The sequence below is a fragment of the Callithrix jacchus genome, chromosome 7 (assembly GCF_049354715.1).
Source record: "Callithrix jacchus isolate 240 chromosome 7, calJac240_pri, whole genome shotgun sequence".
NCBI lineage: Eukaryota > Metazoa > Chordata > Mammalia > Primates > Cebidae > Callithrix > Callithrix jacchus.
In genome coordinates this window covers 69,311,178-69,330,304 of record NC_133508.1, presented here as the reverse complement: position 1 = coordinate 69,330,304, position 19,127 = coordinate 69,311,178, and positions in this window count along the sequence as shown.

Below are 19,127 nucleotides of genomic sequence, written 5' to 3'. Positions count from 1 at the left end.
GGCCCCGCGGGAGGTCGGCTCGGAAGAGGGTGGTATGGGATGGAGACGGGAAGGGAAGTCCTCTGGAAAGGGGGAGCCAGAGGCTGGGGTTGAACCCCAGGAGTCGGTATCAAGTTTGGGCTGGGAACAGACGGGGAATATTTTTTCCTGGAATAAGGGAATGGGGAGAATTCCTTCCAAGCCCGACAGTGTTGGCGGGGGCGGGGGGGGGGGGGCGTGCGCCAGGAACAGAGGCTTCAGACACACCCAAGACCTGTGACCCGCAGTGGGCATTTCTCTCCCATCTGCTGACCTGGTCGCCTCCTCGCTCTTTGCCACACCTTCCCCCAGCCTCCAGCCACCTTCAGTGTGCTGGGGCCCAGGCCCCCTGGGTTCCCGCTTCACCCTTTGGTGGCAGGGATGACGCTAGCCCTTCCTCCGTTTACCCCCGGGCTAGGCTTTGAGGCCTCAGGGCACTCCTGCCTGGACCCGGAGTTCCCAGTGAGATGCTCAACACTAATTAGAGTTGAACGCTGGGCAGGTGAGAGGTGTGACTGGGAGGCTGGTAGGAAAGGAAGCCTTTAAGAATCTGAAATTGCTGTGCTCATTGCCTCCAGATCTCTGGCTCTGATACAGCTGACCAAGCCCTTTTATATCATCTGATCCCACGAGGAGCTAAGAGGGAGGGGAAATGGAGGCCAGGAGGGGACAGTGATTGCCCAGGAACTCAGAGGTGGTCAGCGGCAGAGAAGCCATGATGGGCATCTGGGTCTTGTCTCTGCCTGGTTCCAGGCTTCAAACCCTAATGGCTAGAAATTGCACTGGGGGCCAGCTGTGCGTTCAGCACCCTTGAAACCCTCCCTCAGTCCCCAGCAGGGTTTTGTGATGTCCCTACCAGTGGGGTGACCAGAGTCACCCAGTCTGACTCTAGCCACACAGCTTTCTCCTCGTCCTGGTCTCCACGAGGGCAGGGGCCCATTTATCTGGGCCACCCAGCCCAGTCAGCCATGGCACACTGTAGATAGCACTCACCATAATATTGTAGGATTACTGGAGTGCAGTAGGATCTCCCTAACCTGCCTCAGCCCCCTCCATGTCCCCAGGGGCTCAGCTGTGGTGAACCTGGGCCATCACTGACACTTTCCCACCTGGGGGCCCCAGGGCAGACCACCCAGTGTCCATGCCAGGCCTCAGTTTCCTGTCTAACCACCATTCATTCAGATCCATCCCACAATCCCAGAGCACCTATTCTGGATCAGGAACCAGCCCTGTTCTCTGAGTGCTCTTGGCCCGGCCTAGCACTAATCCTAACAACCCAATCTCTTCCTCTGTTAGTTGGTGAGGGAAGGAAATGTAGGGAATGCAGTTTTCAAGGGAAAAGTGTTACAGGTGCCAGGCAGGGTGGCTCACACCTGTAATCTCAGCACTTTGGGAGGCCCAGGCAAGTGGATCACCTGAGGTCAGGAGTTCAAAACCAGCTGGACCAACACAGTGAAACCCCTTCTCTACTAAAAAAAAAAAAAAAAAAAAAAATAGCTGGATGTCATGGCAGATGCCTGTAATCCCAACTACTTTGGAGGCTGAGGCAGAAGAATTGCTTGAACCCAGTAGGCAGAGGTTTCAGTGAGCCAAAATTGTGCCATTGCACTCCAGCCTGGGAAAGACTGAAACTCTGTCTCAAAAAAAAAAAAGTTACAGCCAGCGCTGAGACTTGCAGAGAGAATGATGTGCAGGGTCTTGGCTTGTTGGATAAAGTCTGATTGTAGGGAGAAGGAAAGAAGGCAAATATACTCATGGCTTTTGGCAGGGGGTAGTCAGCAGAAACATGTCAATCTTGCCTGCTACTAAACCTTTCAGCAACTCCTTTTCCCAGTGGCCAGGACTGGCTACATAATTTGCACCTCCCGTTGCAAATGAAAATGCAGGGCCCTTTGTTCAATACTTATTAAGAATTTCAAGGCCTGCCATAATGGCTCACTTCTGTAATCCCAACACTTTGGAAGGTCCAGGTGGGAGGATTGTTTGAGCCTAGGAGTTAGAGACTAGCCTTTGGCAACATGGTGAGAGCTCATCTCTCCAAAAAAAAAAAAAAAATTGTTTTTAATTAGCCAGGTGTGGTGACAAGCACCTGTGGTTCTAGCTACTCACTCAGGAGGCTGAGGTGGGAGGATCCCTTGAGCCCAGGAGGTCAAGGCTATAGTGAGCCATGTTTGCACCACTGCCTTCCAGCCTGCAAAACAGAGTGAGACCTTGTCTTAAAAAAAAAGAAAAAAAAGGCCAGGCACAGTGGCTCACACGTGTAATCCCAGCACTTTGGGAGGCCGAGGCGGGCGGATCACAAGGTCAAGAGATCGAGACCATCCTGGTCAACATGGTGAAACCCTGTCTCTACTACAAATACAAAAAAATTAGTCGAGCGTGGTGGCACATGCCTGTAATCCCAGCTACTCGGGAGGCTGAGGCAGGAGAATTGCTGTAGCCTCCAGCTACCCAGGAGGCAGAGGTTGCAGTGAGCCAAGATCGCGCCACTGCACTCCAGCCTGGTACCTGGCAACAGAGCAAGAGTCTGACTCGAAAAAAAAAAAAAAGGATTTCAAGAGTCAATAGCAGGCCAGGCAAGATGGCTCACACCTATAATCCCAACACTTTGGGAAGCTGAGGTGGGCAGCTCATCTGCAGTCAGGAGTTCGAGATCAACCTGGCCAACATGGTGAAATCCCATCTCCATTAAAAATCCAAAAAAAAATAGGCCTGGCCTGGTGGCTCACACCTATAATCCCAGCACTTTGGGAGGCCAAGGTGGGCAGATCACCTATCACCTATCACCTGAGTTTAGGAGTTCGAGACTATCCCAGCCAACATGGCAAAACCCCACCTCTACTAAAAATATAAAAATTACCCAGGCATGGTGGCAGGTGCCTGTAATCCCAGCTACTCAGAAGGCTGAGGCAGGAGAATCGCTTGAACCTGGGAGGTAGACGTTGCAGTGAACTGAGATCATGCCATTGCAATCCAGCCTGGATGACAAGAGTGAAACTCCATCTCAAAAAATAAAAATAGGGCCAGGTGTGGTGGCTCACGCCTGTAATCCCCGCACCTTGGGAGGCCAAGGCGGGTGGATCACGAGGTCAAGAGATCGAGACCATGCTGGTCAACATGGTGAAACCCCATCTCTACTAAAAATACAAAAATTAGCTGGGCATGATGGCGGGCACTTATAATCCCAGCTACTTGGGAGGCTGAGGCAGGAAAATCACTTGAAACCAGGAGGCGGAGGATGCAGTGAGCCAAGATGACATCACTGCACTCCAGTCTGGGTGACAGAGTGAAACTTTGTCTCAAAAAAAAAAAAGAAGCGGCTGGGCGCGTGTGGCTCAAGCCTGTAATCCCAGCACTTTGGGAGGCCGAGGCGGGTGGATCACGAGGTCAAGAGATCGAGACCATCCTGGTCAACATGGTGAAACCCCGTCTCTTCTAAAAAATCAAAAAATTAGCTGGGCATGGTGGCGCGTGCCTGTAATCCCAGCTACTCAGGAGGCTGAGGCAAGAGAATTGCCTGAACCCAGGAGGCAGAGGTTGCAGTGAGCCGCGCCATTGCACTCCAGCCTGGGTAACAAGAGCGAAACTCCATCTCAAAAAAAAAAAAAAAGAAGCAACAGCATAACATTCAACCAAGCACAGGGCCTTTCTGAGCACAGGGCTATGTGTGACTACACAGTTGACATGTCTCTGAAGATGGCCCTGCCAGTGTCTCATATAATTCCTCAGGGATGTCCCCTCAAACTAGAATCTCCAGGACTCAACCCACAGATTGGCTCCTCTGTTTGGAGGTGGGAGAGGAAGAAGGGAAATGAGGATGGGTCAGGGTTGTATTCCCTTCACTGTTCCTGATTCCAGCACCCAGACATTCTCGCTTCCCACCCCAGCTCGGACCATCCTCAGACCAGCAGCCACAGTTCTCCCTCTTGGCCCCTGGCCTAATGGACAGACATGCTTCTGAGCCACCCAGGGAGGGCTAGCCTGGGAAGAGCTAGCCTGTATCTCCACGGCAGCTGAATCCTGCTGCCTAGATTAATGATTGCTCAGCTCAGCTACATGTCTTTGCTGGCCTTGCAGGCAGCTGAGGGAGCTGAGTTCCCAGCAGTCCCTGTCGATAGGGCCCAAAGTTCAACCTGAAGCCAGGCTGTCACCTGACCAGGAAGGAAACTTCCAACCCATCCCTAGGGAGGAACCAGCAAAAACCAGTCTTGGGGCAGCAGCCCAAAGGCCCTCCAGCTTTGTCCCTCTGTTTGGGAAAAGCCCGGGACCACCCTGATGTTGCCCTCACAGACACCAATCCCCCCTTCCACTTGGGAGACTTGCCTTCCACAGGAGCCAGCTTTGTACCCTGCTGGGCCTGGCCTCCTTCCACAAACAATCCTCAGTGCAGACTGGGCAGCCAGGACAAAGGTGTGGCTGAGACTCTTAAATATTACAGGTAAGACCAGGAAGAGACAGAGAACCTCAGGGTGGGAACACCTGTGGCTCCCCTCAGTTCTTAGACCAACTGCAAGGGCCAGAATTATTCCAGAGGGCAGAGCAGTCCTGCACAGTTGAAAATCAGGAGGGGGCGACGCAGGTCCCAGCCAGCATTCTTGTGTTCCCTAATCCGTGGCTCTTGGCATCTGTGGCAGCCGTCTTAACATTTCAAACAACCTCCCTGCTGAGGTCTTTGATCCTCTAGGCATCATTTAGAATCAAGCCCCAAGCCTAATTCCACCCATTTTTCCTCCCGCTGAGTTGAGAGGAGAAATGCCTTGCCCAGGGTGTTAGTGGTGTGTGGCCAGATCAAGATGGAGTCTTACTGGTCCCAGCTTTAAGTTGGTGCCAGCTGCTAAGAAAAGAGAAGAGGGGGAAGAGGTGAGGGTACAGGGAGAGGAAAGAGAGAAAGGAGAGAGCAGATAGGTAGTTATTGCCACTACCCAGTCTTTAGTGTGCAGCCAGTTGTGTTTCCCTTCGTTCTTTCCACAAATATCTCCTGAGCACTGTGTCCCCGCTCTGTGTCCCAGCTTCAAGAGATTGACCACAGATATTCAGTGATCAGATTGTCACTGTCTTAGCTGTCCACAGGGTAGAAAAGTGGTTTTTAAACTTTTTACTTTAGCAGTGGAACTTTTTTCTCTCTCAGACAATATCCACCCCAAATTCTGATAGGTAAAAGCAGTATTTTATAAGTATAAATTTTACAAATCAAAACTTACAACTTTTACTTACCATAAAGCAAATCGGTGGGGCTGGGTGCAGTGGTTCATGCCTGTAATCCGTGCACTTTGGGAGGCCAAGGCGGGTGGGGGTGAGGAGGGATCCCCTGAGGTCAGGAGTTTGAGACCAGCCTGGCAAACATGGTGAAACCCCATCTCTACTAAAAATACAAAAATTTGGCCGGGCGCGGTGGCTCACACCTATAATCGTAGCACTTTGGGAGGCCGAGGCGGGTGGATCATGAGGTCAAGAGATCGAGACCATCCTGGTCAACATGGTGAAACCCCATCTCTACTAAAAATACAAAAATTAGCCGGGCGTGGTGGTGCACGCCTGTAGTTCCAGCTACTCGAGAGGCTGAGGCAGGAGAATTGCTTGAACCCAGAAGGCGGAGGTTGCGGTGAGCGGAGATCTTGCTATTGCACTCCAGTCTGGGTAACAACAGCGAAACTCCATCTCAAAAAAAAAAAATTAGCCAGGTGTAGTGGTGTGCGCCTGTAGTTCCAGCTACTCAGGAGACTGGGGCATGAGAATTGCTTGAACCCAGGAGGTAGAGGTTGCAGTGAGCTGAGATCACAACACTGCACTCCAGCCTGGGCAACAGAGTAAAACTCTGTCTCCAAAAAATAAAAATAAAAGACCAGACGAGGTGGCTCAGGCCTGTAATCCCAGCACTTTGTGAGGCCCAGGTGGGTGGATCACCTAAGGTCAGGAGTTCAAGACCAGCCTGGCCAAAATGGTGAAAGCTCAACTCTACTAAAAATACAAAAATTAGCCAGGCATGGTGGCGTGTGCCTGTAATCGCAGCTACTTGGGAGGCTGAGGTAGGAGAATTGCTTGAACCCAGGAGGTGGAGACTGCAATGAGCCAAAATCATGCCATTGCACTCCAACCCAGGCGACAGAGTGAGACTCTGTCTAAATAAAGTAAATCAGACAGGGCACAGTGGGTCACGCCTCTAATCCCAGCACTTTGGGGGGCCAAGATGGGCAGATCACTTGAGGTCAGGAGTTCGAGACCAGCCTGACCAACATGGTGAAGCTCTGTCTCTACTAAAGATACAAAAATTAGCTGGGTGTGGTGGTCAGTGCCTGTAATTCCAGCTATTTGGGAGACTGAGGCTGGAGAATTGCTTGAACCCAAGAGGCAGAGGTTGCAGTGACCAGAGATCGAATATTGCACTCCAGCCTGGTTGACAAGAGCAAAACTCCATCTCAAAATAAAATAAAGTAAATGAGTGAGAACAGTGATGACATTTTTAATGAGCTAAAAATGTGAAGCCCTAAGTTACAGGTGTGGTGATGGTTTTATCTGAATGCTAGCATTGAGTTTACTCCTGCAGCCGTTTGTTTTAGTTAGTGGGTAGTTAGAAAATACTGTCTCATAGGTAAGCAGGAGTAAGTAGTAAGAGTTTTAACAACTTGGCAAAAATGTCAGGAGAAGCTTTATTCTGAGGTCTGCAAAGAAAGAAGTTATCTAGCCAGCCCAACTTAATGGCTTGCCAAAAGTTAGCACAGAGCTAGGCACAGTAGTGCATGCCTGTAGTTCCAGCTACTCAGGAGGCTGAGGCAAGAGGATCACTTGAGACCAGAAGTTCAAGACCAGCCTGGCCAACATAATAGGAATCCTGTTTCTTAAAAAAAAAATTGCCTGGGCGCAGTGGCTCACGCCTGTAATCCCAACACTTTGGGAGGCTGAGGCAGGTGGATCACGAGGTCAGGAGTTCAAGACCAGTGTGGCCAACACAGTGAAACACCGTCTCTACTAAAAATACAAAATATTAGCCAGACGTGGTAGTGTGCACCTGTAATCCCAGCTACTCAGGAGGCTGAGGGAGGAGAATCACATGAATCTGGGAAGCAGAGGTTGCAGTGAGCCGAGATCGTACCATTGCACTCCAGCCTGGGCAACAGTGCAAGACTCCGTCTCAAAAAAAAAAAATTGGTTTTTAAAATTAGTATAGAACCCAACTGTGTGTGTGTACCTGCTTTTCATTACTTTAAAAAATGTTTTGGCAGTGGCTCACGCCTGTAATCCCAGCACTTTGGGAGGCTGAGGTGGATGATCACATGTGGGTGGGTGTTCAAGACCAGCCTGACCAACAAGGAGAGACCCTGTCTCTACTAAAAATACAAAATTACCCAGGCTTGGTGGCACATGCCTCTAAATCCCAGCTACTTGAGAGGCTGAGGCAAGAGAATTACTTGAACCCGGGAGGCAGAGGTTGCAGTGAGCTGAGATTGCGTCATTGTACTCCAGCCTGGGCAACAAAAGTGAAACTCCATCTCAGAAAAAAAATTATAGGCCGGTCACAATGGCTGACGCCTGTAATCCCAGCACTTTGGGAGGCTGAGGCAGGCAGATCACAAAGTCAAGAGATCGAGACCATCCTGGCCAACATGGTGAAACCCAGTCTCTACTAAAAATACAAAAAAAAAAAAAAATTAGCTGGGTGTTGTGGCGTGCACCTGTAGTCCCAGCTACTCTGGAGGCTGAGGCAGGAGAATTGCTTGAACCCGGGAGGTGGAGGTTGCAGTGAGCCGAGATCGCGCCACTGCACTCCAGCCTGGCTCCTGGTGACACAGTGAGACTCTGTCTAAAAAAATAAATAAATAAAATATAAAATTATAAAGTAGATATAAAACATAATACATATCTGTTTTCTAAAATAATTATTGAATCCTAGAATGAGAAAACTACATGGGGCAAAAGGAGCCCTACAGCTAACCTTGTTCTCATTATTTTTGTCTTGCCACTAACTTGCTAAGTGTGTCCTTGGACAACAAGACACTTGCCCTCTCTGGGAACCAGTTTCCCCGTTCTGAACATCCGATTTTACCTAGGGAAGGAGTGTGTGTGGAGGTATTTGAGTATGTTGGGGTGTGGGGTGCAGTGCACATATGATATGCAGAAGGCTTATTCACTCATCCTCACCACCCACCCTGCAAAACCACTGAACTGCCCAAGTTCGAAGGTGGAGGCGGGTTGCTGTGGAGACGTGCTTTGTTTCCCCAACTGTCTGGCTGCATCTGACAAACACAAAAAGCTCAGCCAGATGGACACTGACCTAGGCTGAGAGAGCAGAGATTTCCTGACCCCAAGTTTCAGAGGGCTCACTGCTCATGTTCCAGCTGCTGGCCGGGGCCCCTCTCTAGGTGTTTGCAGACACATACTCCACCAGTCCTGGGCAGCAAGCCCTGTGCCTAAGGGCAGGGCTACGAGGGAAACACCCACACTCAGGGCCTCTGGAATAGGGGGAGGGATTGAAACATGTGGGCATAGCTCTCTGCCCAGATAGGAGAACAACCAGATGTGGACTCTTAGAGACCTCTGCCCTCACCCCTACATCTACATAGATGTAGACACAAACACACTGAGACACAGACACGGGTTGATAAACCTGCCTACACACTACTTCACATTGCACATCCAAATACGTGGGTACATCTACCCACATACAAACCCAAATGTTCACTGCCACCCCTAGATACTCATAAACACTCAGGTATGCTGAGGCAGACTGACATCTAAACACATACAGGCAGGCCACAGTGGCTCATGCATGTAATCGCAACATTTTGGGAGGCTGAATGGGAGGATTGCTTGAGCCCAGCAGTTTGAAACCAGCCTGAGCAACACACGAAGACCCCCATCTCTACAAAAATCCAAAAATTAGCTGGGCCGGGCGCGGTGGCTCACACCTTTAATCCCAGCACTTTGGGAGGCCAAGGTAAGCATGTGAGGTCAGGAGTTTGAAACAAGCCTGGCTAACATGGTGAAACCCCATTTCTACTAAAAATACAGATAATTAGCCGGGTGTGGTGGTGCATGCCTATAATCCCAGCTACTTGGGAGGCTGAGGCAGGAGAATCGCTTTAACCCAGGAGGTAAAGGTTGTAGTGAGCCGAGATCACACCACTGCACTCCAGCTTGGGCAACAAGAGCAAAACTCCTTCTCAAAAAAAAAAAAAAAAAAAAACAGCAGGGTGTGATGATGCATGCCTGTGGTCCCAGCTACTTGAGAGGCTGAGGTGGATCACTTGGGCCTTGGAGATTAAGGCTGTCACAACCGCGCCACTGCACTCCAGCCTGGTCAATAGAATGAGACCCTGTCTCAAAAATATATATGCATTAAAAAGATAATAAACACATATAAACAGACACAAACAAGCTGAGATACATAGCCACACCCCACACACATACACACACCACCAATACACCCAAACATATGCTCATTTATACAGAGACTCACAGACACACATTCACAAATACACACATTTCCAGATGCACAGACATTCACCAGTATAAAAACAGAATTCACGCAGATGCTTAGCAGCCCGTAAACCACAGACGGATACAGCCAGGCCCCTTAAACATAGATGTAAAGAGGCAAACAGTTGCAAATAGAAACACAGTTCCAGTCAAGGGGAAGAGAAGAGAAGGGAACTAATACTTGGATTTTGCAGCAGGCATCATGAGAAGAGTTTTATCTGTAGGATCTTTTAAAAATCCTTCCAATAGGGCCAGGTGCAGTGGCTTAAGCCTGTAATCCCAGCACTTTGGGAGGCCGAGGCGGGTGGATCACAAGGTCAAGAGATCGAGACCATCCTGGTCAACATGTTGAAACCCCATCTCTACTAAAAATACAAAAAATTAGCTGGGCACGGTGGTGCGTGCCTGTAATCCCAGCTACTCAGGAGGCTGAGGCGGGAGAATTGCCTGAACCCAGGAGGCGGAGGTTGCGGTGAGCCAAGATCGCGCCATTGCACTCCAGCCTGGGTAACAAGAGCGAAACTCTGTCTCAAAAAAAAAAATCCTTCCAATAATCTGTAAAGTTGGTAGGATCATGCCCGCTTCTTACAAATGCAGTAATATACATGCTTATAAAAGGCCCAGATAACACAGGAGAAAACAGGATACAATGTGAAAGTTCCCCATCACACACCCCTTCCCCACCCCACCCACCCCAACTACTATTAATGAGAAGGGTAGCATATACCCCTCTGGCCTTTTTCCTTTTTTTTTTTTTTTTAATTTTTATTTATTTATTTATTTTTCAAGATGGAGTTCGCTCTTGTTGCCCGGGCTGGAGTGCAATGAATGGCACAATCTCAGCTCACCTCAACCTCCACCTCTGGGTTCAAGTGATTCTCCTGCCTCAGCCTCCCCAGTAGCTGAGATTACAGGAATGCATCACCACGCCTGGCTAATTTTGCATTTTTAGTAGAGATGGGGTTTCTCCACGTTGGTTGGGCTGATCTTGAATTCCAGACCTCAGGTGATTCGCCTGCCTAAGCCTCCCAAAGTGCTGGGATTACAGGTGTGAGCTACCATGCCCGGCCCCCTACTGGCCTTTTTCTATGCATTTGCATACAAGCACATAAAGAAACTGCAAATTTGAACATTTTCCACAAAACTGACTCAGAGCGGATAAGAAATTGAAGCAAGGTTACACAAATAGTTAGTAATAGAACCGGGATTTGGATTTAGCTCTGGCTCACTCCAAAATGCTCTTTGTGCTGCCTCCACCCACAAACAACCACAGAGACAAATTCACAAAGGGGAGGCCCAGGGCCAGAGGGAGGGGCAGCACCTCTAGGCAGGAAGGGAAAGGAAGCCACACAGTCTCGGCCTGATTGCTCTGGGACCCAAGTCTCAGTCCGTTGGGTGGCTCCCCTAGTCAAAGGCATTGTCCCTGTAAATTCCTATTACGGAACAGGCGCACTCCTGGGATGGAAACCTTTACATCATTGACCACCGGGCAAGTGAGTAAGTGATGACACGCACAGCTGCATCCCCCAGGACCACACCTGGCCACCCAGCTTTTCTTTTATTTTTTTGAGACTGAGTCTTGCTCTGTTGCCCAGGATAGAGTACAGTGGCATGATCACGATTCACTGAAGGCTTGACCTCCCGGGCTTAGGTGACCATCCTCCCACCTCAGCCTCCCAAGTAGCTGGGACCACAGACGTATGCCATCATCACGCCTGGCTAATTTTTCTAATTATTTGTAGACACAGAGTGATCTCCTTATGTTGCCCAGGCTGGCTATCACCTTTTAGCAAACATGTTTTCCATCACTCATGCAGCTAGATGGGAGGCCCTGAAGAGAAAGGGCTGGCCTCCTTCCTCTCAGAATTTGTAGTGCCAGGAGAGGCTTGGCACAGTGGAGAGGGCTCATTCGATGGTTTCTGAGTGGGGTCAACATCCATTTGATGCTCCCCTGAGCAGCAGAGAGAGGGGATGGGAGAGAGACCTGTTGTGGGGCTCGGGTACCTGGGAAGGCCAGTGCTAGCTGCGGCTCCCTCAGGAAGTCGCTGAAGGCAAAAGCTCCTTCAGGATCTGGCTGCCACTGGCCCTGAAGCCCAGGTCGGCCTGTCTGCACAGCTGCCCCTGCTGGGGAAGCAGGTGTCCTCTGGTTCCTCCACATCTCCCTTCACTTAGGAGCTGTCAGCCCATCTGTTATTAAATATTTACTGTTTCCAACTCTGCTCAGCTTGGTGCCAGGCCCTGGAGGAGGGAATTGGAGAGCAGGGGACAGGGAACTAATGGTCTACAATTAATGATCACTTACCTCGTCCCACAGAATTCACATAAGCCCTGTTAGTTGGGTTCTTAGCTCTATGAAATGGGGTTCAGAGGGGGAAGACACTGGTCCCAGGTCACACAGCCAGTGAGCCAAGATCCATAGTCAGGTATGTGTGTACCCTTCCCCTGCATCCTGTACCCCACTCCACCCCCAAGCCCAGGAGGATGTGGATTTTGACTTGCAGGAGGCTCAGGGAGGCCATTTTTGAGGTGGGGCCACGGCTGAAACACGGCCTGCCCCGGTGGATTCTCTACAATAACAACAGCTTGCGTTTATCCAGTACTTTAGCACTTTCCCTTCCATTAGCTCATTCAGCCCTCCTCAGCATCCCCATGGTGCCTGTTATTCTCTCCATTTGACAGATGAGGGATCAAAGCTCAGTGAGTTCAAGTGATTTTCCTAAAGTTGCACAGCACTGCTTGGCAGAGCAGGAATAAACTTTCAGATCCTAAATCTTCCTCTTGGGTCTGTCTGCTGCCTCAGCTTTTCTCCCCCCCAGCATCCTCCACCGCCCCAGAGAACCTCTCTAAAACACAGATGAGCTTCCAGTCCCTGCCTTCTCATAGCCACACCTTTGTCTGTGGGTAATTTTTCTGGCTCTCCCTGACTTGTCTACCTTTCAAGCTCCTACTCAGCCTACAGGTGCCAACCCAAATGCTATCATCTCCAGGAAGTCTTCCTGGATTGATCCAGCTGCACCTCAGCACTCCTTCTAAGCACAGAAAGTCCTCCATATAAACCTCTAGTAGAATAATTATCTTATTATATTTGCTTGTCTTTCTAGCTCTCTCAGCAGACTGGGCAGACAATGATTTTTCAAGTCTGTCTCCTCTGCACATAGCTTTGGTACTTGTTTGGACAACATCCCTGAGGGCTGGGCCTGACAAAAGATGGTGGGGCATTAATAGAGCTAGGGGCAGCAAGATAAGTTGGTTTTTAGGAAGGAGAAAGAAGAGATGGCATTTTCCTTTTAGCTATTTAGAATTTGATGTGGACACCCAGAGAAACATGTCCAGTAGGTAGGAGTTGGGAGGTAGAGAGAACTGTCCAGAAAGAAAGGATATTAACTACAGGTGCCATTACCTGAACGCTTACTATGTGCTGAATTCTTTATGTGCATTATTGCATTAGATCCCCAGGAGGTAGGTAGGATCAACCCATTTAATGGAGGAGGAAGCTGAGGAGTTACTCAAGGTTACACAGCTAGTGAAAAGGAGAGCCAGGACTTGAACCCAAGTTTATGCCAAGATCCATGCACTTAATCCACTAGAAAGGACAGAACTTAGGGTGGGGCATGGTGGCTCATGCCTGTAATCCCAGCACTTTGGGAGGCCGAGGCAGGTGCATCACCTGAGGTCAGGAGGTCGAGATCAGCCTGGCCAAGATGGTGAAACTCTGTCTCTACTAAAAAATACAAAAATTAGCCAGGCATGGTGGCGCATAGTAAGCGTTCAGACCATAGTAATCCTAGCTACTCAAGAGGCTGAGGCAGGAGAATTGCTTGAACCCAGGAAGTGGAGGTTGCAGTGAGCTGAGATCATGCCATTGCACTCCAGCCTGGGCAACAAGAGCAAAACTCCATTGAAGGAAGGAAGGAAGGAAGGGAGGGAGGAAGGGAGGGAGGGAGGGAGGAAGGAAGGAAGGAAGGAAGGAAGGAAACTAGAAAACACTTCACCTTTAAGAGGGAGAGTGGGAAGAAGAGAATAGAGAAGGAATTATCCAAGAGATAGAAGAGAAACTAGCTGGGTGATATTTAGGTGAAGAAAAGGGTTCCAAGAAGATGCTGGACATGGCGAATCAGGCCTGTAATCCCAGCACTTTGGAAGGCCAAGGTGGGCAGATCAGTTGGAATCAGGAGTTTGAGACCAGCCTGGGCAACATGGTGAAACTTTCTCTCTACTAAAAATGCAAAAATTAGCCAGCTGTAGTGGTGAGCACCTGTAATCCCAGCTACTTGGGAGGCTGAAGCAGGAGAATTGCTTAAACCCAGGAGGTGGAGGTTGTAGTGAGCCCAGATCACACCATTGAACTACAGCCTGGGTGACAAAGAGAGACTCCATCTCAAAAAAAAAGCTCCAAGAAGGTCCAGAAGGACCAGGTCAACTGTGCCTACTGTCCCTGACAGATTAAGCTGAGCTGGGTTAGGGATTAGGTAATAGAAGACAACCTTCTAGAGAGCATGGGCACCGAGGAGTTAGTAACAGGGCCAGTGAGAGGGAGGTGGGGAAGTGGAGGTGGTTGGCTGGGAAGAGGAGGAGAGGAAAGGGAAGGAAGGGAGCGTCACGTGGGCATGCGGCCCAGGAGGGCAGGATGAATGGGTTTGGGCTGGCCTGGAAATACTGGGAATAGGATGTATGCAGGTGGGAGGAGGAAGGAGTGAGCAGTTGGTCATTTTAGATTGATTAGACAAGGAAACCCTCATCCTACCTCTTCCTTGACAGTCTCAGAAGTGTCCCACTTCCTCCATCCCATCTTCCTTGGCCCATCTTGCAGGCCAAGGAGCACCATTCTCATTCCTCCTTCCCTCTCCCTTCCTTCCCCTATGGCTCCCCTGAGATTGTTCAGAATCAGCCACTCCTACCCCCAGTCTGCTGTCTCACCCTCCCTGGCCCAGCCTGGTGAGACAGGCAGGGAGGAGTTTCCAGGCAGGAAAGCGCTGAGTCACTCACCAACACATCTGGTCTCAGATCTTGATACCCAGCTGGAAGAGGCAGGAAGAAAGAGGGCTCCTCCCCCAACAAGCTCTCCTGGCCATTGCCAGCTGTGTCAGGCAGGCTGTGAGAGGAGTGCCACTGTCACTGCAGCAACCAGCCTTTGCTGGACTGCCTCACCCACCCCAGCTGGGGTCCTTCACTTTTTCATTGCCTTTAATGCTCCAAACAGCCCTGGGAAGCAGGGACTATCGCCTCCAATTCACAGGTGAGAAGACTAAGTGGCTTGCACAAGGTCACACAGCTTTGGAGATCTGGTGCATTGGTGTCCCTGTCCTGTGCTCTGGGTGATGTGTAGAGACAGCGAGTGAAGGTGCCCGGGGGCTCATGCGTACCAATAGGCAAACTGGGCCCATCCTACTGCCAAAATGGCCCCTTCTCAAAGGCCCAGTGGAGAGAGGGCCGTCCTTCCTCCTCCAGTCCCTGCCCTGCCCATTTATTGCTGGCTCTGTGTGGAGTCCCCCCACCCCTCATTCTATAGCCTCTTCCATTCTCTCCTCACTCCTCCCCACTGAGAGGACTAGCAGAAGCTTTGGCAGGAGGTGTTCCCATTGTCCTGAGTGGAGAGGGGCATTCAGGTCCTGGAGAAGGCAGAGCAGATCATGCCAGGGCCTGTCACCTCCTCCCAGGCTGCAAAGCAGCCTCCTCTGGGGCCTAAGCTGGTTTTTCACGCAGCATGCAGTGTGACATTGGGTAAGTGACTTCCCTCCCCACAGAATGGGGTATTGCACATACATCATACAGGAGAGCATGCAAATCACTGTTCTTCTCTAGGCCAGACAAGCCCCAATAGAACTTGTTGTTTGTTTTTTCCAGACAGTTTCTCTCTTGTTGCCCTGGCTGGAGTGGGATCTCAGCTCACCGCAACCTCCACCTCCCAGGTTCAAGTGATTCTCCTGCCTCAGCCTCCCAAGTAGCTGGGATTATAGGCATGCGTGACCATGCCAGGCTAATTTTGTATTTTTAATAGAGATGGGTTTTCACTATGTTGGTCAGGCTGGTTTCAAACTATTGACCTCAGGTGATCCGCCTGCCTCAGCCTCCCAAAGTGCTGGAATTACAGGCATGAGCCACTACACTCAGCCTCCCAACAATAATTTTATTTATAATTCACTTATTTATTTTATAAATGGGGTCTTGCTATATTACCCAGGCTGGACTCAAACCCTTGGGCTCAAGTGATCCTTGGGTATCAAGCCTCCTGAGTAGTTGGGACTACAGGCACAGGCAACCATACCCAGCTCCTGATTTAACTTTTGACTGGTTTAAATTGTATATAATGTGGCTGATGTCACAGCTGTACTACTTGCTGTGTGATCTTGGGACAATTTTTTATTTTTTTCAAGACAGCGCCTTGCTCTGTCACCCAGGCTGGAGTGCAGTGGTGTGATCTTGACTCACTGCAACCTCCACCTCCCAGGTTCAAGCAATTCTCCTGCCTCAGCCTCCCAAGTAGCTGGGATTACAGGCATGCACTACCAAGACTGGCTAATTTTTCTTTCTTTCTTTTTTTTAAAGATGGGGTTTCACCATGTTAGTCAGGCTGGTCTTGAACTCCCGACCTCAGGTGATCTGCCCGCCTTGGCCTTCAAAGTGCTTAGATTACAGGCGTGAGCCACCGTGCCCGGCCAAGCCTGGCTAATTTTTGTATCTTTAGTAGAGATGGGGTTTCACCGTGTTGGCCAGGCTCATCTCGAACTCTTGACCTCGTGATCCACCTGCCTCAGCCTCTCAAAGTGCCGGGATTACAGGCATGAGCCACTGCTCCCAGCCTTTTTTTTTTTTTTTTTTTTTTTGAGGCAGGGTTTTGCTCTGTTACCCAGGCTAGAGTGCAGTGGCATGATCACAGCTCACTGCGGCCAACCTCTTGGGCTAAAGGATCACCCTTCCTCAGCCTTCTAAATAGCTGGGTCACAGGCATGTCAGCTAGTTTTTTATTTGTTGTAGAGATGGAGTCTCACTACATTACCCAGGCTGATCTCAAACTCCTGAGCTCAAATTGTTCTCTTGCCTCAGACTCTCAAAATGCTGGGATTACAGATGTGAGCCACCCCTCCTGGCCAGGACATATTTTTAATAATTCCCTGACTCTTGGGTTCTTCTTCTTGAAAATGGAAATAACAATAATAGCATTTCCTGTCTGGGGAAGGTGGCTCACACCTGTAATCCCAGCACTTTGGAAAGACAAGGCAAGAGAAATACTTAAGGCTAGGAGTTCGAGACCAGCCTGGGCAACATAGCAAGAACTGCCCTCCAACGCATACAAAAAAATTAATACATTAGTCAGGCATGTTGATGTGTATCTGTGGTCCTAGCTACTCGAGAGACTGAGGCAAGAGGATTACTTGGGCCCAGGAGTTCTTTTTTTTTTCCTACATAAGCAAGGATTTCAGAAATCAAGGGCCCAGGAGTTCTAAATTGCAGTGAGCTATGATCGCCATTACAGTCCAGCCTGGGCGGCAGAGTGAGACTGTCCCTAACTTGAAAAAAATAATGTCAGGAGAGGTGGCTCACGCCTGTAATCCCAGCACTTTGGGAGGCCGAGGCTGGTGGATCACAAGGTCAGGAGTTCCAGACCAGCCTGACCAACATGGTGAAACCCCGTCTCTACTAAAAATGCAAAAATTAGCCAGACCATGGTGGTGTGTGCCTGTAATCTCAGCTACTTGGGAGGCTGAGGCAGGAGAATCACTTGAACCTGGGAAGCAGAGTTTGCAGTGAGCCAAGATCACACCATTGCACTCCAGCCTGGGCAACAGAGTAAGATTCTGTCTCAAAAGTAATAATAATAATAAAATAAATAGACTGTGCGTGGTGGCTCATGCCTGTAATACCAGCAATTTGGGAGGCCAAGGCAGGCAGATCACCTGAGGTCGAGCGTTCAAGACCAGACTGACCAACATGGAGAAACCCTGTCTCTACTAAAAATAGAAAATTAGCCAGGCGTGGTGGCGCATGCCTGTAATCCCAGCTATTCGGGAGGCTGAGGCAGGAGAATCGCTTGAAACAGGGAGGCAGAGGTTGCAGTGAGCTGAGATCTCGCCATTGCACTCCAGCCTGGGCAATAAGAGCAAAATTCCGTTAAAAAAAATAATTCATTGCCGGGAGCAGTGGCTCACGCCTGCAATCCCAGCACTTTGGGAGGCCGAGGTGGGCAGATCACCTGAGGTCAGGTGTTCGAGACCAGCCTGACCAATATGGTGAAACCCCGTCTTTAAAAATAATAATTAATTAATTAATTAACTTTCTAAAAATAGGCCGGACGAAGTGGCTCATGCCTATAATCCTAACACTTTGGGAGGCAGATCACTTGAGTCCAGGAGTTTGAAACCAGCCTGGGCAACATGGCAAAAACCCCGTCTCTACCAAAAAAATACAAAAATTAGCCAGGTGTTGTGGCTCACGCCTATCGTCCCAGCTACTCAGGAAGCCAGACCCTATCTCAAAAAAAAAAAAAAAAAATAGCACCTCTCAGCTTGGTTGGCAGAGTTGACTTAGATATCTTTTTTGTTTGTTTGTTTGTTTGAGACAGAGTCTCATGCTGTCGCCCAGGCTGAAGTGCAGTGGCATGACCTCAGCTCACTACAACCTCCACCTCCTGGGTTCAAGCAATTCTCCTGCCCTCAGCCTCCCAAGTAGCTGGGACTATAGGCACTAGCTGCCACACTCAGCTATTTTATTTATTTTTATTTTTGGTGGCGTCTCCCCCTGTCACCAGGCTGAAGTGCAGTAGTGCAATCTCAGCTGGCTGCAACCTCTGCCTCCTGGTTTAAGTGATTCTTCTGCTTCAGCCTCTGAGTAGCTGGGACTACAGGCACATGCCACCACCCCCAGATAATTTTTTGTATTTTCAGTAGAGACAGCATTTCACCGTGTTAACCAGAATGGTCTTGATCTCCTGACCTCGTGATCCTCCCACCTTTGTCTCTCAAAGTGCTGGGATTACAGGCATAAACCACCACGCCCGGCCTAATTTTTTGTATTTTAGTAGAGATGGGTTTCACCATGTTGCCCAGGCTGGTCTCGAACTCCTGAGCTCAGGCAATCCACACACTCGACCTCCCAAAGTGCTGGGATTACAGGCATGAGCCACCATGCTCGGCCTTTTTACTGAGGAATTTCTGATTGCAAAATGAACTCACGCTCAAAATAATCTGGGAAATGCAGAGAAACACAAAGTTATAGATAAAAATCACCTCTAATTCCACCCAGAAGTATTTTTTGTGATATCTTTCCTTCCTTCCTTCCTTCCTTCCTTCCTTCCTTCCTTCCTTCCTTCCTTCCTTCTTTCCTTCCTTCCTTCCTTCCTTTTTTATTTGAGAGGTGTGTCTCACTCTAGGACCCAAGCTGAAGTGCAGCGGTGAGATCATAGCTCACTGCAGCCTTGAACTCCTGGCCTCAAGCAATCCTCCCACTCCCCACGCTGGGATTATGGGCATGAGCCACCATGCTGACGCAGGAGATTTTATTACACAGAGTAGAATTGCCCTTCCCCATCCTCCAAGAGAATGGCCCATATGCTTCCAGGCTGGAAAGTGGCATTGATGGTGGATGTGATCTGTATTTTTTGCATCTTCTCTGGGCATCAGTTTCCCCGTCTGGAAAGG